Below are 23,390 nucleotides of genomic sequence, written 5' to 3' on the forward strand. Positions count from 1 at the left end.
TAAAATGAGCTGTGATATAATTGGTAATTGACAAGTGAAGCTCTCTGAATGAAGACTGTGAGACAGCTGAGTTACCGACCTTGCGGGAAAATGGGATGGTGAATAACAGACAAGGGGAGCTCGTGTTTCTTTAGTCTCCTTTAATCTGGAATAGTTCTTCAATCTGTCTTTGTCATTTTTGACACTGACATTTTTGAAAAGTACAGGCCAGTTATTTTCTAGGATGTCCCTCAATTTGTGCTTGTCTGAAGTTTCCTCATGGTTAGATTCAGATTATGCATTTTAGACAGGGATAACACAAAAGTGATTTTTATTTTTCTCAGTGCAACGTTTAGGAGCCATCTGATAATAGTTCCAATATTGATGATAACATTGGACACTTGGTTAAGTTGCTACCTGCCAGATTTCTCTACTGCCAAGATAGAATTTTTCCCTTTGAAGTTAATAAGTATTGATCCTATATAAATATCCTGTTCCTCATCAAACTTTCACTCACTGGTTTTAGCATCCAATGATAATTTTCCAGCTCCGTATGTCCTTCTATATTTCTTGAGATTCTGCTCTAGAGAAGAGCTTTCCTCCCCCCTCTCCCTCCATTTATTTTTTTGTTTGAGTGTTTCATAGATATATTCTTATTTAGTGGCCTGTAACTCATTATTCTAATTATTTTGATACTCAAATTGTCCAAGACTTGGTCCATGTGAACCTTTTCAAGCTGGCTCTCACGTCCTTTTTATGTCTCCACAATTCTTTGAGCACTTATTTGCTTTCAGGTGCAACAGGATGCTCTGGGCTCCTTTTGGTGCCTCAACCCTTGAATCAGCTTTTCTCCGAGGAGCTCTGTTCCTGTGGTGTGCCTACACACACACACACCTGTGTGTGTTTTTACTTATACATCTGTGTATATACATATGTATGTATTAAAAACTGTGATTTCATATGTTACCAATGTTAATCCAACACCATGGGGATACATTCTAGTGTCCCTCCTCATGTGGAATTTTGTCAGATGCTTTTGCATCTTGTTTACACTCATGGTGCAAAGATAGTCTACGTTTATTTTTAGAAGTTTTATAGTTTTTATTTTTAGGAGTTTTATACTTTTAGGTTTAGATTTGTGATCCATCTCAAATTATTTTTTGTTTATGGTGAAATAGGAATTGAAGTTCATCTTGTTTTCTATATGGATATCCAGTTGCTCCAGCACCATTTGTTGAAAAGGCTTTCCATTCTCTTTTGAATTGCTTTGGTGCCTCTTTTGAAAATCAATTGATCGTGTAAGTGTGGGTCTCTTGCTGGACACTCTATTCTGATCTATTTGTCTGTCCTTAGGCCAGGACTATACTTTGATGATTACTGTAGCTTCATAAGTCTCAAGGTCAAATACTGTAAGGCCTTCAACTTTATTCCTTTTCAAGATTGTTTTGGCTGTTCTAGATCCTTTGCATTTCCATATAAATTTTAGAATCAAATAGCCAATTTCTATAAAAATACCTAGTAGGAATATGAATGGAATTCTGATTTGGGCAGAATCAACATCTTTACTGTATTGAATCTTCCAAATTTCAAAAAAGGTGTATATCTCCATTTATTGAGATATTTAATTTCTTTCAGCAGTGTTTTATAGTTTTCAGTATATGGGACATGTATGTCTTTTGTTAAAATTATTCATAATTACTCTGCTTTTTGACATTAAGATAAGTTTTTAGAGTTTCATTTTCTTTTTGGTGCTAGTTTCTAGAAATACATTTAAATTTTGTATATTGACCTTGCATCCTGTAACCTTGCTAAACTGACTTAGATTTCTTAGGAATTCCTTTGTTAGCAATTATGTAGCCTGTGAAAAGAAACATCTTTTCCAATTTTTATGCCTTGTATTTCTTTTCCCTGCCATATTACACTGGCTAGGATATTCTGTATTTTGTTGAGTAGAAGTAGTAAGAGTGGGCATCCTTGCCTTGTTGCCAGTCATAGAGGGAAAATCCTCAGGATTTCATTATTAAATATGTTATTTGCTGTAAGTTTATATGATTGAGGAAATTTCTTTCTGTTTCTAGTGTGCTGAGAGTTTCTTTAAAACCTTGAATGGGTGTTGATTTTTGTCAAGTGCTTTTGTTGTATCTGTTACTATGTTAAATGACATTGACTTTCACATGTTAATCTAATTTTGTATTCCTGGGGTAAACCCCACTTGGTTGTGATATATTACTCTTTTTGTGTGTGTGTGTGTGTGAGGAAGATCAGCCCTGAGCTATCATCCATTGCCAATCCTCCTCTTTTTGCTGAGGAAGATTGGCCCTGGGCTAACATCTGTGCCACCTTCCTCTACATTATATGGGACACAGCCACAGCATGGCTTGGCAAGCGGTGCCTCGGTGTGCACCCAGGATCCGAACCTGCGAACTCTGGGCCGCCGAAGCAGAGCGCGCGAACTTAACTGCAGCGCCACCAGGCCTGCCCCCTATATTACTCTTTTTTAAGTTACTGATTTTGATTTTTCCATTAGTTTGCCAAGGATGTTTTCATCTGGGTTCAAAAACTATGTTCATGATATGTAGTTTTTCTGTCATTTTTTTTAGGTTTTGCTAATAGGTTTATGCAAAGCATCTAGAATGAATTGGGAGGTGTTTCCTCCTTTATTTTCTTCCTCATATGTTTGATAGAATTCACCAGTGAAACCATATGAGCTTTAAGTTTTCTTTTTGCGAAAGGGTAGGGCAACCAGTTCAATTCATCTAATAGAAATATGGCTATTCCGATTTTTAAAGTTTCATCTTGTGTCAGTTGTGTTTTCCTTATCATTGGTGTTTATATGGTATATCTTTTTCCATCCTCTTACTTTTAACCTGTGTCTTTATATCCAAAGTGTATCTCTTGTAGACACGATATAGTTGGGTCTTGGTTTTTTTGTTTTTGTTTTTTCTTTCTCCCCAGTCTGACAACCTCTGTGTTTTCATTGGACTGTTTAGTACCTTTATATTTAATATACTTATCAATACACAGTTGATCCTCATTCTTCATGGATTCTATATCTGCAACTTTGCCTGCTTCCTAAAGTTTTTTTGTAACCTGAAAATCAGTACTCCTGTGGTGCTCTCATGGTCATTCACAGACATGCAGAGAGCAGTGAAAAATTTGAGTCATCTGACATGCACACCCCCGGGTGAGGTTGAACAAATCCATACTCTGCTTTCTTGTTTCAGCTCTCATACTGTAAACGTGTCCTTTCTGTGGTCTATTTAGTGCCTTGTTTTTCACATTTTTATACTTTTTTGTTGATGATTTCACTCTTTAAAATTGCCCCTAAGCATAGTGCTGAGGTGCTGTCTGGTCTTCCTAAGTTCAAGAACACTGTGATGTGCCTTATGGAGAAGATAGGCTTGTTAGATAAACTTCCTTCAGGCATGAGTTATGATGCTATTGGTCATGAGTTCAGTGTTAATTAATCAACACTGTACATTTGCTAAATAAGGTGTCTTTAAACAGAAGCAAACATAAAACAAGGTTATGTATTGATTGGTTGACTAAAGTGTTGTGACCAGAGCCTCGCAGGAACCTAACGCTTTATTTCCCCTAGGAGCAGTGGTTCTGTCTTCATTGAGTGTTCGTGATGACTTTATAGAATATAACTACTGGAAATAATGAGAATTGACTGTAGTTGGGTTTAGATCTCTTTTTTTTTTTCTTTTGTTTTTCTGTTACTCTTTTCCTCTATAGGGTTGACTATTTTTTAGTATTCCATTTAACAGCATTTTTTTAGTGGTTGCATTTGCAATTGCAACATGCATCCTTAACTTATCCCAGTCTATCCTACTCTTAGAGTTAATATTATACACTTCTCATAAAATATAAGAACCTTGAAGCAATATAATTCCACTGATGCCTCATTCATTGTACTATTGTTGTCGTATGTTTTACATATACCTACATTATAAGCCCCAGTGTTATACTTCCTGCATTAAACAACCAGTGTCTTCTAAAAAAATTAAGAGGAGAAAATGAAAGATAGTTCTTTATATTTACCCACGTATTTACTTTTCTGGTACCCTTCATTCCTTTTTGTACATCCTAGTTTTTATCAGGTTTCATTTGCTGGAGATGAATTTCATTAGTTTTTGTTTATCTGAACATCTTTATTTTGCCTCAGTTTTTGAAGGATATTTTTGTTGCATGTGGAATTCTGGGCTGACAGATTTTTCTTTCAGCATTATAGATGTTGTTTCATTGTTTTTTTGGCTTTTTTTCTGATAAAAAGGCAGCTGTCATTCATATTGTTGTTACTGTTATTGTAATTGTTGTTTCTTCCTAGGTGCTTTCGAAGTTTTTCTCTTTATTTTTGGTTTTCAGCAGTTTATGATATGCTCAGGTACAATTCTGTTTATATTGATCCTACTTAGTGTTCGTTGAGTTTCTTGGATTGTAAATCAGTGGTTTTTTAATCAAATTTGGGAAGTTTTTGGCTGTTGTATCTTCAAATATTTTTTCTGCTCTTGTTTTGCTCTCTTTGCCATCTGTGTCTTCAGTTATATGGACAGGTTTGTGAGAGTTCATTTTTCTCCAATTTTTTTCCTCCATTTTTCAGTTTGGATAATTTCTTTTGGTTTGTCTGCTAGTTCACTAGTTCTTCTATCATCTTCAATCTGTTGTTAATATCATCCAGTGAGTTTTTTATTTTAATTTTTATTCTTTTCAGTTCTAGGATTTCCATTTGGTTCTATTTCATAATTTTCCTTTCTCGGTTGAGATTTCCACTCAATTAAGACCACGTTTTGTCAACTATCTCTCACTTACAGTGGGTAACGGCTGAGATAAGCCTATTTTTTTGGTAATATTATAGCTGTTCTGGTTCTTTTGATTAATAGCTGGTTGACATGTTTAATCCTTTACTTTCAGCTTCTTGTGTTACTATTCATTGGGTATGTCTTGTATAGGTAGTATATAACTGGAGCTGTTTATATTTTATAAAGTAACGTTATAATCTTTTAATTGGCAATTTTAATTCATTTATGTATATTATGATTATTGATATAACTGTGCAGTGCAGTGATACCTGCCATTTTATTTTATGCTGTTTGCACTTTTCTGTGTCTCTTTTTTCTCTTTTCTTGTTTGTTCTCCTTTAAAAAAAAGATTTTTGCACTTTTCTTATGGTGTTTTCCCTCTGTGTTGATTTGAGAGTTTTTTCATGGTTTATTGTTGAAATATTACCATAGAGTTTTGTTAACAAAACTGAAAGTTATCAATATCTTAATTGTCCTCCAAGAAAATATAAAGACTTTAAAATATTTTAACTCAAATGACCTCTCCTCCCTCATGCCTTTACTTAAACACTTTGGTTTTTCAGATTTCTGTTTTCTCTTTTTTGTTTAAACACATAAATTGCGAACTGTTATTGTTTTTAGCCTGGGAAATATTTGTTTACATTTGCTTGCACGTTTACCAGTACTTGTATATTATTTCTTCTGGCATCTCATATCTCCTTTCTGAGATAATTTTCCATTTTCTGCAGTATATTCTTTCAAAGTTTTTTTTAGTGAAGGTTTGCTGGTAATAAACTCTCTCTGTTATTGTTTATTTGGAAATATTTTTATTTCATTTGCATTCTTGAAGTATAGTTTTGCTGGGCATACAATGCTAGATGACAGTTAATGTTTTCTCTGTAGTTTGAAGATGATATCCTACTGTCTTCTGGCTTTTGTTGTGGCTGATGAGAATTCTCTAGCCAAATCTAATTGTAGTAATCTATCCTTTCTCTCTGGTTGTTTTAAAATCTTTGGCTTTATTTTGTAATTTTACTACAATGTGTCTAGGTGTTGAGTTCTTTGTATTTTTACTACTTGGTATATATTATGTTTCTTGAATCTTGATCCAAGTCTTTCATCTGTTTTTGAAAATTCTCAGCTCTCATCTCTTCAGATATTGTTTCTGTTGTTTGTTTTTTCTGCTGTCTCTCACTCATAGAGACATATTTCTTTGTGTATATGGTAAATTTTGATCATGAGCTTTTTTTTTTTCAGATTTAGTCTGGGAAAGTCCAAAGGACGTCAATTGGAGATATTTTCCTCAAGCGACCATTTGAATGTGAATTCTGCTAGGAAGTAGGGAGCACTTTTGTCCTGGATGACGTCATCCACTTTTCAGAGTACCAGTACTCAGTACTCATTACAGGTACATTTTATTCACCTGGCCTTGTGAGTGGGAAGGGGTACTAACAACTTCTTGATTAGTTTATCCATTATCCTCCTGATTCTAACTTTACCTTAAGCCCCCAATCCTTCTGGAACTACCTAATGTTGTCAGTTCCTCAGCCTTTTGCAGGAGTGTTACAATATGAATTAGCTGTCTCATGGCTTCCCCACTGCCAGCTTAGAATTCAGCATTTTGGGGCCTGCTAAATTAGTTACTATTCATAGCCCTGCTCTATTGTCTGGATATACCGCAGTTTATTTATCCACTCACCTCCTGAAGGACATTTTGGTCTCTTCCAAGTTTGGGCAATTATGAATAAAGCTGCTATAAACATCCATGTGTAGGTTTTTGTGTGGCCATAAGTTTTCAATTCATTTGGGTAAATACCAAGGAATGCAATTGTTGGATCATATGGTAAGAGTAAATTTACTTTTGTGAGAAACCTCCAAACTGTCTTCTGATGTGGTTGTACCATTTTGCATTACCACTAGCACTGAATGAGAGTTTTTGTTGCTCCACGTACTCACCAGCATTTGGTGTTGTCAGTCTTCTTGACTTCTGCCATTCTAATAGGTGTGTAGTGGTATCCCATTGTTGTTTTCATTTGTATTTCCCTGGTGACATATGATGTGAAACATCTTTTCCTGTGCTTATTTGCCATCCATATATCTTCTTTGGTGAGGTGTCTGTTAAGGTCTTTGGCCTGTGTTTTAATCAGGTTGGTTGTTTTCTTATTGTTGAGTTGTGTATGTTAGATAATTGTCCATTATCAGATGTGTCTTTTACAAATATTTTCTCCCAGGCTTGTCTTCTCATTCTCCCGATATATTGATTTTTATATTCTGAATTAATTACTGATGATGTCATGAATGAAGACTACCTTACTTCACATACTAGATAGCACTTCTATGAAATCAATACATTTAAGTAGATAGCTCATTAATGTAATTTCAACTTTCCTGACAGAAATGACATTATGATATGGTGATGAAATTAAGCAGCATGGAATTGAAACTATAAGTAATTGAACCAGACTTTGTATTACTAACTCTTGGCAAAATGCTCAAATTAAGCCTGTACTGTCATACTATCTAAAGAGTGAGGGTCTTCTCTAATCTCGTCTAATCAAAGAGTAACTACATATGAAGTATTTAAATAAATAAAAGATGAAATTTTTGTTTCCCTTGTTCTAAACATATTCTCTAGTTATTTGTTACCATTTTTGAATGAGCTGGAAAAATGCCCTGCCATCATAGAAATTTGGAATGCTTTCCTGTGTGTGCAGAAGACAGTTTTATCATAAAGAACTAGGAAAGGGACTATGTTACTTTTTTCTTATTCCTTTTTCTCCTTGCCTCATTTCCCTTGCATATTTAAATATATCTTATCATTGTATGCATTGTGTATAAGGCTTTTTTTATTTTAATGAATAGACTCTCACTTAAGTGTTTTTTAAAAAAAAAGTGTTAAAGGCCACAAGGAAATTAGAGCGAAGGGCTATCAGGATCTGACATAATTCTAGGGACAGATACGTTTAGTAGCTCATTGCATCTCTTCTGTTCTCTTCATGTCTGCTTCGTTTTTTCCTTGAGCCTAGAAGGCTTCCTCATCCTCTGTGGTATCTTTTCTCTATTTCATATCGTTTGTTCACAGTTCTCAACTCAGCTGACCTTGGCCTTGCTTGTGAATCTTTGAGGATCTTCCCTCACTCCATGTATCCTTTCAGCTTCAATTCCTTTTATTAAGTGCCTAATTCCTAGTATGGATTGTGGCCCCATGTGTCCAGATTCCACATGCCAGCTTACCTAACTAGCCTCTCCCCAGCCAGCATAATGGTTATCCCTGGGGCCTGATCTGTGTGTTGGAGGAAGGAAGGCTCATGTGATCAAACCCTGATTGCCTATGGCCCCTCCCTCAGCTGGGTGCCCTGATGACATGTCTAGCCTGTATCCTTCTAAGCTGTTTAAAATTCTTTTTGGAACCATGAAGAATATAAAAATAAAAGCTCTCTAACCTAGAAAACTAATGATCCTGTTGCAGAAATAAATTTGGCGAATTAAAAATTCCTATCCTGTTTATTCTCATGTGAGAACTGTGATGAATGTAATGCACACTTGGAATTTTTTTGTTTTTGAGATTTTAGCCAAGGAAGAAATTCAGATTTCCAGTCATATTTATGGAGGTGTTAATCTCAGAGATTTAATGTTCATGTTTATTGAAATATCAGTATCCATAAGAGCATCTCCAATTAAGTGAAAACAAATTTTTATGTGTTTGAATCAGTAATGCAAGAAATGGCTTTAGGGACTATTTTATTTCTTAAAAATCCTTTATATTGTGTCCTATAATACAAAGTCAAATGAAAAATCATAGCATGTTTGTGGATGGTAGACGTTTAACTATCATCTTTATACCACTGTACAGTTTGCAAAACACTATCCACATTTGTTATGTCATTCATTCTTTTTAAGAGCCATAAGTTAAAATGCATAAAGGCAAAGGGACATGAGGATCCCTGCTAAATGAGGAAACTATGAAAGGCCTGGGTCAGTCTTCACAGTTCACTGATTCAGAGCACAGACTCTGGGGCTAGCTTGCTGATGCCATCTAGACTAGCCCTCTCCAGCTGAGGGACCTTGAGCACGCCAGTCCACTCTTCTGTGTCTCGGTTTCCCCTGGGATAAAATGGAGATAATTATAGGATCTGTCTCATAGAGTTGTGAGGATTGATATAGTTAGTACTGTAGTCCCCCCTTATCCACAGTTTCACTTTCTGTGCTTTGGTACGTGTGGTCAACCACAGTCCCGAAAATATTAAATGGAAAATTCCAGAAATAAACAATTTGTAAGTTTTAAATTGCTTGCTGTTCTGAGTAGCGTGATCAAATCTTGCGCCCTCCTGCTCCATCCTACCCAGGACATGAATCATCTCTTTGTCCAGCATATCCACATTGTATACACTACCCGTCTATTAGTCACTTAGTAGCCCTCTGGGTTATGACATCGACTGTCATGGTATCGCAATGCTTGTGTTCAAGTAACCCTTATTTTACTTACTAATGGCCCCAAAGTGCAAGAGTAGTGATGCTGGCAATTTGGATATGCCAAAGAGAAGTTGTTGTTGTTAATCTCTTACTGTGCCTAATTTATAAATTAAACTCTATCATAAATTAAACTCTATCATAGGCAAGTATGTATAGGAAAAAACATAGTATATGTAGGGTTTGCATTCACTGGGGATGTTGGAACATATCCCTCCTGGATAAGATGGGGACTACTATATATGTAAAGTGTGTGGAACCAACCTGTGGCGCAGTAAACTCTCTGTTAATGTTTGTTCTGGCACAGGCTCACTAGCAGTGGTGGCAAACCCAGGTCTCAGACTAGGTTCCCTGACTCTGAACCTTGTACTTTTATATTGTGCTGCCTCCAAGGGCCTATTAACTTTATGAGACGTTTACTAACTTCCAATTTCCAGATGATTAGAACAAGGCTAAAGTTATTAATTATTTTCCTAAAATTTAGGTTCTTCCTGAATAACTGAAATTGCCAGGAAATTATTACTTTTTAAACCACACCTTTTCTAAGGTACATTCGCTTGGAATATTTATTTGATTTAAATAGTCAGGAATTGTCAAAGCACAAATGGGGATTGATTATAAATTCTGTATTAAATTTTACTACATATTTTCTTCCCTTTAGGCGTCAAAATGCTCTACTTTATGTAGATTTGATTTCTTCAAAATATAAGTTTTATTTGTGGTACTACATAATTGTAAAAAACAGTCAATATAGCGAAAGTGAAAGTTCCCTTGTGATTCCACCCCCATTTTCTCCCTGGATGCTTTCCAGCGGCACTGTTAATAATTGGGTGTTAGACACACATATACATATGTGTGTTTGTGTGTACACACACACCTGCACACAGCCTGCTGGTGCTGGAGGCTGAACTGAGAGCTTCCACCCCTGTGCCTCTGTTTCCAGTGCAAACGTAGTTGTGTTGACAGGGCAACCGCTGTGGCTGGGCCACCAGGATGGTCATTATCACCCATGCTGCTGTCAGTTTTGTGGCTAACAGCTGATACTTCCTGTGCTGCTGATTCCTGGAAATTTTGTTGTTATGGAGAGCCTTTTTGAGATGTGTCTAAATCTGTTTACAGTTCCCTTGTTTTAAGCAGCGTAGTGTGAGTGACGGACACCATGTTGTCCTCCAAGCCACTACCCTGTTCCCATGTTCTATGACTTTCTTTGGATTAAACCCGGACTCTTGCTTTAGGGTGAATCGTAACCTCCCCCCTCCCGCCACTGGAGATTTCTTGGTCTTTTTTTGTAAACCAGCCTTTGTCAGGTCTGACCCTGCCAATATCCTCAGTCATGTGCAGAATTTCTCTGTCTTTCCTGGAGTGGTCCCAGCGCAGCTCAGCTGGGAGTTGTGCTTCAGAAGAATAATGTTGTATGAAAGTGATTTTCAGAGGTAGTGATTGACTCAGGATTCATTTTTGTAAGATAGAAATACCAAAGTTAATTAAAACTATAGTAACAGGCAGAAAAGTATCAGTGATCTTTTTCCTTACATATTTGTTAAATATTTACACCATGGTTGGTGATTGTTATCAAATTTATAGCCAAGTCATTGTTATTATTTATTTCTCTTGTGGGCCTGAATAGGGGTATTTAACTAAAAGTCTATTCAATGAGGCTTGGCACAGTGCTTTCCTAAGTACACGATGTAAAGCATCTGTTAGATTGGTGCCTTGTACTTATCAATGGTCTTGCCATCCTTGTTACGGAGGAGCTGGAGGAGTGGTAAGCCTCTGTTGAATGTATCCACGAAAGGACTACTACTTCTGTAAGCAGTGCTGCCTCGTTTGACTTCTCTTAGCTGTGGGCTTGCCTCTTCTGGCCCCTCACTCCCATTCAGAGTGACCCTGAAGCCACATTCCAGCCCTGTACTCTTCTCTGCACAGGAATTCATATGGATCTTCTGTTCACAGTCATACTTCTGACCTCTCCCATTTCCTTTAAGGACTAGTTTTTGTTTTTTGTTTTTGGTTTTGTTTTTTTTGGTGAGGAAGATTAGCCCTGAGCTAACATCCGTTGCCAGTCCTCCTCTTTTTCCGGAGGAAGATTGGCCTTGAGCAAACAGCTATGCCCATCTCCCTCTATTTTATATGTGGGACCCCTGCCTCAGCATGGCTTGATAAGTGGTGTGGGGGTCCATGCCCGGGATCCGAACCTGCAAACCCCAGGCTGCCGAAGCAGAGCGTGCAAACTTGACCACTACGCCACCGAGCTAGCCACCTGTTTTTTTGTAAATATGCTATTATTGTGCTAGTGATCCATAAAGTTTATTGTCAGAAGGATTATACTTTAAAAGTTGTTCTGGTAGCTAGAGGGATGTATTGGATAGAATAGGCAATGAGTAGGAAGTATTAAGAATAAGCGTCTTTTGTTTAATGGGAATAGAGTTTCAGTTTTCAAAGTTGAAAAAGTTCTGGAGATCTTTTCACAGCACTGTGAAAACTACTGAACTGTACACCTAAAAATGGTTAATTTGATCTGTTATGTGTTTTTTACCACAATAAAAAAAAAAGAATAAGCATCGTTTGTGGAATATAGATTTAAAAGGTTAAGTACAGGGTTTTGGATTTTTTACCTTATTTTTTTATACTTGGTTCTATTTACTCATTGTTTACCACAAACTGAATCAACAGATTAGCGTTATTGGAAGGTTTACCAGAGCACGGGTGATGTATAGCAAACAGAATTTATTCATTTTAACATTTATTGAGCACCTCCTATGTAGCAGGCTCTGTGCTTTTATTTTATAGTTTAGAGAAATAAGGGGCATGTGCCCCAGAGGACAGATGAAAGAGTACAAGTATTGCCACTTACACTGAAAGAACTGTAGAATGGGAAAACTGTGTATATCATGAACATGTTATTATTAACTTAAAGCATATAGATGTAAAGTCGTTCATCAAATTTTTAAAACTTAATTAGGAAAAATTGAAAATATATGCAAAAGTAGAGGAATAGTGCAATGAACTGCTCTGTGTCCATCCCCCAGCTGGTGTCCACTCACAGCCTCCTTTGTTTCCTTAATACCCCCCTTCACGCTGCATCTTTGAAGCAAATTCTAGTTATTATATCATTTTATCTAAATATTTCAGTACTTTCACTGAAAGATAAGAGCTGTTTTCTTAAAATTGATCGCAATACCACTATCACCCGAAAGTTATTCCATACCTTTTTTTTGGCAGATGATTTTTTGAATCAGGATCTAAACAAGGTCCATCCACATATTACATTCAGTTACTATGTTTTCTTTTAACATGTAGGTTCCCCTTGTTAGTTATTTTCTTTGTTCTTCAGATGTATTTGCTGAAGAAATCTTGTCATTTATCTTGTGGAGTTGCCCATACTATGAATTTTTGCTGAATGCATCCCAGTGGTGTCATTTAACTTGTTTATCCTCCAGCCTCACCCCATGTCTCCTGTAAACTGAATGTTAATTTTGGAGGTTTGATTTGATTTAGGTTCATTTTTGTTGCAAGAATATTTCATAGAGGGTGGGTTTCCAATAGCACATAATGTCTGATTGTTTTTTTCTTCGTGATATTAGTGGCCACATAATTTGCATAAAGTCATTATTTAATCAAGGGTTTGTAAGATGTTGCTATTCTAATTTCATCATTCCTTCTTCATTTATTAGCTGTAATACTTTTGTAGAGAAGTTTCTCTTTATCAATTATTTGATTACCTGGAGGTACAGTTCATATAGCGAAAACAGGTTAAGTTAGTGATTCTTTGCCGTTATTTATAACTCTTGGAGGGTCCTTAATATCTCCAAAGATGGCCAATGATTTTTTTCTTTATTTTTAAAAATATCATATGAACACATGAATTTTAACACATTTGATTATTTTCTTTAAGTCCATCACAGTTATTTTTATTGATGAACAAGTTGTCCCTTCTTTGGCCAGTGAGAGCACCTTCAGGTTGGCTCTTGGGTCTTTTTGACATGAACGCCTCTGATGGCTTCTTGCTTTCTGGTGTGACAAGATGTCCAGGCTCATCTTATACATTTCCAAGTGTAGATCTAGGTTTCAGCCTTTTCTTCAATGAGCCCTGGTTCCTTTTAGTGGAAGTTGTATTTAGAGACCACAGTTAGGATACCACACAGGTTGCTCATTGCTTCTAGGCTTTTTGAGTGGACAGAGCTAGGAAATATGTTGTTTTTAAAAGAAAACACTTCATGAGTCTCATACTGATTTTTCCATTTCAAATTTAGGATAAAGGATTTTATTGAACTTCTTTGATTTCATATTTGTATCTCATGCTGAAAGTCTTGATTCCTAGCAATATTGATACCATACTTATTTATCAATACTGTTACTAACAATATGATTACTGAAAATGGTTTAATAATTAAAAAACATTTTTCTCCAGTTAATTCTTTTTATTCTTAGGAGAGATTCCTCTAGGGATATATGGTGAACATCTGTTTTTTTTCTTTTGTGAGGAAGATCAGCCCCGAGCTAACATCTGCCAATCCTCTTTTTTGCTGAGGAAGACTGACCCTGGGCTAACATCCATGCCCATCTTCCTCCACTTTATATGGGACACCACCACAGCATGGCTTGCCCAGCAGTGCGTCCGTGCGTGCCCGGGATCTGAACCGGTGAACCCCGGGGCTGCTGCAGCAGAGTGCACGCACTTAACCACTTGTGCCACCGGGACGGCCTGGTGAACTTGTGTTTTAAGTCATTTGAAATAATTCCTTTTTGCGTGGTTACACCACCGGATTCAATAAATATTTAGGTTTGTTTCATTTTGCTTTTAAATTTTAGAGATTAAAAAGGTTTCTGATTTTTTAATTTTTGTTAATAATTATGGAAAACATGTACATGTCCCAGAGCCAAGTCTGCAGGACGAGGCAGAATCAAAAAAGGCTAGTTTAGATCCTTGTTCCCTCCATTCTGTTCCTCTCTCCCCCTTACTTCATTTAAAACACATAAGCAAGTGGGCGTGCATGCATGTGCATGCACAAGTACATATTTGTTGCTGCCTCCCAACCCCATCTTAGTTGAATGGTAGCACAATATATATAATTTTCTCTCCTTGCTTTTACTCTTCCTATTATTTCTTGGAGATCACGCAACACAAGTATATAGAGTCATTCTTGGTGCTTTTTTGGCAGCTATATCACATTCCATTGTGTGAGTGTACTGTAGTTTATTCATCCAGTCCTATATTGATAGACATTTAGGTTGTTTTTAGTCTCTTGCTGTTACACATAGTGCTGTAGTAAGTAGTTGGTACATATATATTTTTTTGAAATTTTGCCACCCTTCAAGGGGATTTTGGTTTTAAGTAGAATAACTTGACTTTAGGAAGCATTCAGATTCAAGGTTACTTCTACTGATGGATTGTTCTGGTAGTAGTGGGGAATGTGGGAAGCCAATCTTTTGACCTAGGGTAGGAGTCTTCTTTGAGTATGGGTCCACTGATTAGAGTTCTGGATTATTGTTCTTGTATAAACTATATCCATACAGTAACTTTGATATTTTATAATTTCAGTTTCTTCAAAGTAGATTGAAACTTGAGAAACTTTTGAAGCAATCTGAGCACAGAATTCTAGTGTTTTGGGATTTTTTTTCCTAGTCTTTTGTAGTTGTTTTACTTATAACCAATTTGTCAAAAAATTTTAAGGAAAATAATATGCCTTTATGGATAATTTCCGAAGTAGTCAACTTAGTTTTTATAAAAATAACAACTTTTTCTTTTTGTAGCCACATTTTTACTCATTTGTGATTGGGTAGCATAGTATTAAATTATACAATTGCAGTAACGGGTACAACTGACATAAATGGGTTTGGGTATATTAAAAGAAAATTTTCCACAGACAATTTACTGACCTAGTAGGCTTTTATTCAACAATTCATGAATTGGGCAGCATCCAATCTAGCAGATATAAAGGTGCTCTGAACACTGTACAAGGCAGGAGAGATTTTTATAGACCAAAGTGAGCAGGAATAAGGAAATTATACTGGGCATTTGCTGATTAGTTGAAGCAGGGTTACTTTCTATATATGGAGCAGAGGGAAGTCTTGGAGCCAGATAAGGTAACATGTGCTGAGCAGGCAAGTGCTGATTGGTTGACCTCTAGGCCTTCCTTTCTGGGAGACTTAAGCATAGAAACTTCGTTCAGTTTTGGTTTGTTGATGTGGGGTTTAGCATGAGAAAGTCCATCTTGGGCCTAATCTGGATACTTTTAACAGGTATAAACAGTAGATTTTTGATGTGCACGTAAGTCAATTGGTGGGAGCAGAAATGTACTCATCGCTGAGAGTAGCTTACTAAATGTGAGCGTTCTATATGTCCTGGGCATTAGCTAATATGTTTTAGGGAGGGAATGGATAGCATCAGTGTCCTTCTAAAACTTCCCAGTTCCCCGTAGGAGCCTGGCATTTAGAAGGTGCTCAGAAAATGTTGGATGAGCCATTTCAAATGTTTGAGTCAGACTGGCTTTCTTATCTTTATGAAAATAGATGCCTGTCCATTTGTTTGATTAGATTAATTGATTCATATATTTTATGTCTTCCCAAAGAAAGGGATTTACAGTGAGCTAAAAATCTCTGAGAAGTGATAGCTGACTTTAAAAACAAATAACTATTTCCTGATTTGCATTTATATTACTTTTAAATTAGGTCTTGGGTTATTATTTTGATGATTGACTGAAATATTTTTTCTGTAACTATAGCTTTTTCACTAGAGAGTGCTATCTAGAGGGAAAAAAACTAAAAAGAATGGGTTCCAGGATTATAGAGCAAACAATAAACCAAAGTTTTGTCACATTTACCACCCATGGTCAAATTAATATAATATTAAAATTGCCAATTCTTAATAGACTTTAACTACCTTTGGGATTTATCCATAAGAAAATGGGGCTAGTGTTGCTTTCTTTCAATTTACTGCTTTTTTATGCATTTCTCTGCATATCACAATCAGTGGGGCAGAAAGGTTAGGAAACTGGAAGGAAGCAAAGTTTTGTCATAAAGAAACACCAAGTAAAGTTCCAGAAATATTTCACCCCTGCTCTATATAGAACACTGTAGGGAACACTAAAGAAATATATGATGATCCAGAACATTGTAGGGAATCCTAAAGAAATATGTAATGGTCCAAAGAGAATTCAGCCTTTTAAGTAGACCAAGCTTTATATGCTGCAGGGAATAATCTAAAAAATATGGTATATTGTATTAGTTCAGGGATCTCCAAAGAAACAGAACCAATAAGATATCTATTTATCTATCTATATTTATGTATCTATCTGTATATACGTGGAGAGAGAGAGAGGGATTTTGATTGATTGATTTTAAGAAATTGGCTCATGCAATTTTGGAGGCTGGCAAGTCCAAAATCTGTAGGATAGGCTGGCAGGCTGGGAACCCAGAAAAGGGTTGACTCCTGAGTTTGAGTCTCAAGACAGTCTGCTGGCAGAATTCTTTCTTCTTCCAGGGGTGGTTAGTCTTTTTTTATTAAGGCCTTCAAATGATTAGATGAGGCTTACCCATGTTATGGAAGTAATCTGCTCTACTCAGAGTCTACTGATTTAAATGTTAATCACATCTAAAAATATACCTTCACAGAAACACCTAGATAATGTTTGACCAAATATCTGGATACTGCTGCCTAGTCAACTTGACACATAAAATTAGCCATCTCATATATTGAAGGACCATTTTGTATGTGATTAAGTATAAAACTGTAAAGAATATTGGGTAAGTGCTATGGGTGGTAAGAAAGGGGAGGGGGAACTTGTCTTGCTGTTTATTTGCTTGAAGAGGAGATAAACTTTGAGATGTGCTCTTAAGGCCCAGGGAGGTTTTGGTCTGGTGGGCAGAGTGTGGAGAGCATCCCAAGAGGGTGGAAAAATGAACAAGGGTAGAGTTGACCATGGCATGTACAGGGGTTGTTGAGATTTGTCCTGGCTGAACAGTCATATCTCGGACAGTGAGGGAGGTAGTAGGTGAGGCAAGCCCCATTCTGTTTCTCCACTTGACTGCAGTAAGTAGAGAAGATGCTTGCTCCAGCCTGGGATGACTGGGTTGGCACGGGGCTGTCTGCACTACCAGCATTATATGCTACATTATATAGTGTGATGTGCCGAGAATTCCTTTTGTAGGAAGCACTTAAATGAAATATAATTACTTAGATTTTTCTATTATAAAATGTGGCCCAAGTTCCTTCCTCTATCACCTTAGTAAAGCTGCTTCAAAAGATCCATGTGTTTGTGAACAAACATGAGATCTTCAAATGGTGTAAATTGCTGCCATAAGTAATTTCTCGTCTCTAAGTCTTGAAATATTTTTAGGTCCATTATTCTGAATTAGAAATAGAGTGTAGTAACTTTTTTTCACATTACAAATTAAAGAAATAATTAATTTTTTAGATGTAATAAGTGTAATAACACTTTATAATAAAAAAAAACTCTACCAATAAATATAATAATTATTATCAGAGAGAAAAATAGCGAAAACAATGTGTGGTAAATTGGTACAAAATGACCCCTAATGAATCACCTCCCCATGTCTCTGTCCCTTTGCAATGTGACTCTGCTTGTTTCTCCCATCAAATGGTAGAGTCTGTTTCCCCACCCTTGACTCTGGGCTTTGTCATGTGACTTCACCTCTCAGCAAGCTGCTGCCACTATGTGAAGAAGCCTGGGAGGAAGGCCACATGGAAAGGGAGGCCCAGCCTTCCCCACTAAGCCCATCCCCCCAGCTGACCTGGGCCCAGTGGAGCAGCATGAGTAAGTGAGATAAGAGAAGCAGAAGAACTGCCCAGCCAACCCATGGAATTGTGAGAAATAAGAAATTCTTGATGTTTAAGCAACTCAGGTTCGGGAAGTTTCTTACCCAGCAATAGCAAACGGAAATGTCCTGTGATAAATGGCTGGAATCTATGCCTGTAATTCTAATCATGGCCTCATTACTAAACCCTCAAGGAGCCCACAGTCCTGTGAGGGAGGGAGAAATGTATGCAGGTCACTTTGTTACAGTGTGGTGAATGCCCAGGAAGACCCCTGGGCTGCTGCAGCCTTGACCTCTCCTCCGTTCTCCTGTCCTCTTCTGTAAGAATCAGACACTGTTGTCTGCAGGAAAGCGTTGAAGAGCACTTGAAGGAACTAAAGAAAGTAGACTATTTCTGTACCTCATTAAAGGTGTTTTCCGTCTCTAAGTTTAGTCAGACTCACACTGCTCTTTCTCAGGAGTGAAATGCTGAAAGAACACCAACAAATCTCCTCTCTCCGTTTTGTTGACTCTGATATTTTCAGTATTCTTGTATTTGTCCTGTTAGCAAGGAATACACATGGCTATTCCTTAACTTTCCTCAGGTTCAGAATCTTCTAGAAAATCTAGATGTTAGACCCCGCTCTTTTCCAAGTAATCATGCCTGGTTCACCTAATTCACACACATAGTGGAGTGGTTCTACTGAGGTTTCCCCGAGTCAATGGAGAAGTCAAGGATGCCATATACTGTCTCATGCTGAGTCCCTCCTGCCCTGAATTATCTTCTCATTCACTTGTGATCTGCCTTGGCTCCTCTCTGTTGCTCTGCTTTTTGGGATTCTAAATTGCACACACTGGCCTTCAGTCTGCAGCACGTCTCCTCTCTCCTGGTGAAGCACTTGTATTTGGCCAAGGACTTCTAGCATAACGCTCCATCAGTTCTTTAGGGGCCATTCTCCTCCCACTGGGCAGCATTGTTGGGCATACCTGGAGTCTCCTCTGCCCCTCTTCTTGGCTCCAACCTTTGAGTTTGCATGTTGGAAACTTACCTTGAATAATTTTGAATAGTTTAAAGATATGGCTATAGTTTTATATAGTTATAATAGTTTAAGGTTATCGATTATGGTTTTAAAATGCAATATTTTTCTGTGGGTTGTGATATAAATTTGCAAGTGAACTCAAAATGATAAAGTTAAAATATCTGTTATAAATTGGACCCAACTATTTGAGGCACATCTTACTGCCTTAAAATATCCATTTTTGAAATATCTAAATTATTATCTTTCTCAAATTTTTAGCAAGTATATCTATTACGTTGGTCAATTGTCCCTCCATATAGACAAAAGTGCAGTAAAAAGCATTTTACTATTTAATACTTCAAATGTGGATTCCATGTTACCTTCTGTATCCATGGTGATTTTAATAACTCTTCTTTACATAACAAAGCCAGCAACACACCAGGCTTTATCTTTGTGTTTCCAACAGCAGTGTCACAGTGAGATAAAAAAGAAAAAAACCTATATATTTTAGGTTCACTTTGTAAGTTGCCACAGGCTACCACGTTTAGTGAAATATGGCTATGAAACCTTTGGCAAGTTGTTTAACTTCTCTAAGCCATGTGTGAAATGGAGATAAAGCAGTTTCGCTACCTCCTGGCACTGCTGTGAGAATTAAATGAGATAATGCGTGTAGAGCACTTAGGACTTGCAGATGCTTTCATTTGTTGCTCTCTTTCCTCCAGCATTCTTATTCACAGGTGGTATTTCTATACTTTTCAGTTTAGTTCTTTTGCTTTGTCATCTGTTTAAACCATTTATACTTTGGATTTCATTTTCTACTTATCTCCAGCATTGCTTATTTCTTATTCTTTTATGTAACATTGATTTTACTCTGTATTACCTTTAGTCATGCTCTGAATTATTCTAGGGGACTCACAAACTGTAGTGTTTTATTTGTTTCTGCGTAAACTTTATCTAGTCTGAGGATATGTTTGTGTGTTTTATGATTTCTTCACTTTTGGGAATTGCATATGTATTTTCTGGTAGTTATTGCTTTATCCTGTTGCATTTAAAATTTTTAATTCATTTTGATATTTTTTAATAAGCTCATTGTTCTTGAAACGCATAGTGTTAACAGGCCAAGTCTAAATAACAAAGCTTTGTCTCAGACTTCTTTTTTAGTGTGTGGCATATGGAGACCTTGTGGTGTAGCTCTACCATCTTCTCTAAAATTCTCATAACTTTGAAGTTAACTTTGGTCTTCATTTCAGTAAAGGGTAGGAGTGGGGTAAACTTTATATCTTAAGGTTTGTGCCTTGCTATACAGTGGCTTAGTGAGGGTGAGACAGTGGCCCAGATGTGGGCTGCTTGTGGAAGAGCTTTCTTCCCTGGCTGAGTGAAGGGAATAAGGCTTTGAAGTGATACTGTTAGTGTGATGGCATGTTTTGTGCCCTTATTTGACTGTGTAGATATGTCTTCAGTTAACTTACTACCTATTCCTCATTGGATTTGACTCAAAGATTGAAATTTCTCATCTGTAACTTATGAAACTTTTCATCTGTCTTAAAAGAGCTTTTATCAATAATTCTTAACAACTTATAATTATGGCCTTTTAGAATTATTCTTAGAGAAACTTGGATCACATTTCATTATATTTGAATTCCATTACAATTTTGAACTTAGTCTGATGTGATCAGTCTGCTGCAGATATTTAAAAATCAATTGTTTCTTCCCAATTGATATGAATTGTACCCGAATGAAAAATACTGAATTTTTGTTAGTGTTTTCTAAATTTCCGCTATGGTATTTGATCAGCATTTGAGGCAGTAAACAGTGTTGGTTATAGTTTGAGTTACAAATAAAATTCCCAGCCAGTTCTGGCTCCTGTCTGAGAGAGATTGATCCAACCAACATTTATTGAATGGATTTTATGTGATAGGCATTGGCTAGAGAGAAGAGACACAAAGGTAAGCAAAATGAGATAGGATCTCAGCCTTTGGGAAGCTAAGAGCCCAATAAGGGAGAAAGTCATTAATTAAAGAATTTTACAAATGTAAAATTCCAGCTGGGATAATTGTTAATGAAGTAGAGGTTCTTCACTGATGCCATAAAGACCTGTAAATGTGGGATTTCCTGAGGATGGTCAGATGTTAATTAGATCATGAGGGGAAGGAAGAGCATTGCAGGCAGAGAACATCATGTGTAAAGGCCCTGGTAGTAACAAAGAGCTGAGAAGTCTGAGGGGACTGAAAGAAGGCCACTGTTGCTGGACTGTAGAGGGAGACGGTGGTACAAAATGAGATTGGATAGATAAATAGGGGTCAAACCACATAGGGCCATGTAGGCTTTGTTACACGAGCATCTTAAGGTATAATTTAAATATCCATTCTAAGTGTACATTTCAGTGAGGTTAAAAATTTAGAGTTGTGCACTCTTTTTGAGACATTTCCGTTGGCCCCCAAAATCCCTTGTGCCCATTTGCAGTTAGTGCCTGCCCCTACCCCCAATGCTAGGCAACCACTGATCTGCTTTCTGTCCCTATAAATTTGCCTTTTCAAGAAACTTCATGAAAATAGAATCATACAATTTGTAATCTTTTGCATCTGACTTCTTTCACTTTGCATAATGTTTTTAAGGTTCATCCATGTTGTAGCATGTATCATTGGTTTGTTCCTTTTCAATTCCTGTACAATTTTATTGTATGGATGTGCCACATTTTATCTGTTTATCGGTTGATGGACATTTGGCGCGTTTCCAGTTTTTGCTGAAATAATGCTGCTATGAATATGCTTATATGTGTCTTTATGTGAACTTATATTTTCTTTCTCTTGGGTCAATTCCTAGGAGTAGAATTGCTGGATCATATGATAAGTTTATATTTAACTTTTTAAGAAACTGCCAAACTGTTTTCCAAGGTGTCTATACCACTATATATTCTCTTCGGCAATACATGATAGGTCTAATTTCTCCACATCCTACAGTTGATATTGACTGTCTTTTTGATGATAGCCATTCTAGTGGGGATATAGTGTTATCTCATTGTGGTCTTAATTTGCAGATCATTTCACGAGCTTATTAACTATTCATATATTTTCTTTGGTAAAATGTCTATTAAAATTTTTGCCTATTTTTAGATTGGGTTGTGTGTCTTCTTGAGTTGTAGTTCTGTATATATTCTGGATACAAGTCTTTTTTCAGATACATGATTGTCAAATATATTTTTCCCAGTCTGTTTTTTCAGTTTCTTAATAATGTCTTTTAAAGCACAAAGGTCTTAAATTTGATCGTCTGATTTATCAATATTTTCTTTTTGAGTAACGTGCTCAAAGGTGGTCATTGAAACCAAAGTTATGGATTAGATAACCCAGGGAAAGGGAATACCGAACAAGAAGCAGAGAGGGTAAAATGGAGCTTTGAGGAATCCTAACATTTAATGTCGTGCCAGAGGAGACAGATCTGCAAAGATAAAAGAGAAGTAGGAGGAAAACTAGGAGAATGTAGTATCGTGGAAGTCAGAAGAAGGAAATATTTGAAAACTAGAAAGAGAGTAAATGTGTCAAGTCAAATAACATGAGGGCTAGAAAATGTCCTTTAGGCTTTACAGCATGGAGAGCATTGTTGACCTTACTGTACAGAACCCAGATTGCAGTGAGATGAAATGTGTGTGGAAAGTGAAGAAATGTCAAAGGTGAGCGTAGAAGAGCTCTAGAGTAGCAAGTAGCTCTGTCTTGCTTTAGAAAAGCAGGATAGATGGAACAATCCCAGGAGATGAATGAGGAATCAAGTGAAGTTTTCTCCCTTTCTTTTTAAAAATTTTAATGAGACAAGGGAATTTCCTTATTCAGCACCTAAAAAGTGACCCAGATATAATGCCACTTTTGGAAAATATGTGGAATAGGTATTGATCTGTTTAAGGTCTCGTGAGTCTCCTGCCTATTATTCTCTTTATACTTTCTTTCCATTTATTTCTTCAAAATGTTTTCAAAATTAAAAAAAAAAGTAATTAATGCACATAGCTTTTTGAAAAATGAAATGCAGGCCCAAATTCTCTTATCCAAAACCCTTAGGTCAGAAATATTTTTGACTTTAGAAATTTTCAGATTTATAAAGGTAATCTATACATAGTATGTATTATTGAATTACCCCCATTGGGGTAACACTGCTTAATCAAACACATTAATATTTCTACATTGAAGATAATATTTACACTAAGTCGCATAAGTGAATACTATGAATAGCTTTCTGTCAGTTTAGGTCAGGTTGTGGCCCACAAAGTGTTCATGTAAGATCAGGTCTTATTGTTAGATATAAGTAAAGAAAAACTAGGGTTTTTGTTGTTGTTGTTTTGTTTTGGTAGTTTTTTGAATTTTAGAGCTGTGGATAGGAGATTGTATTACCTAAAGTC

At 36.6% G+C, this 23,390-nt stretch overlaps 1 protein-coding gene across 1 annotated transcript in view; it reads left to right on the plus strand.

Moving 5' to 3' along the window:
* MARCHF8 (membrane associated ring-CH-type finger 8) overlaps positions 1-23,390 on the plus strand; it is a 134,654-nt gene that overhangs the window by 19,810 nt on the left and 91,454 nt on the right. The window contains 1 exon segment of the mRNA XM_087431851.1: positions 6,018-6,168. The gene's annotated coding sequence lies outside the window, so the exon portion shown is untranslated.

Source organism: Ceratotherium simum, chromosome 6 (assembly GCF_057802395.1).
Source record: "Ceratotherium simum simum isolate JZ-2026a chromosome 6, ASM5780239v1, whole genome shotgun sequence".
Lineage (NCBI taxonomy): Eukaryota > Metazoa > Chordata > Mammalia > Perissodactyla > Rhinocerotidae > Ceratotherium > Ceratotherium simum.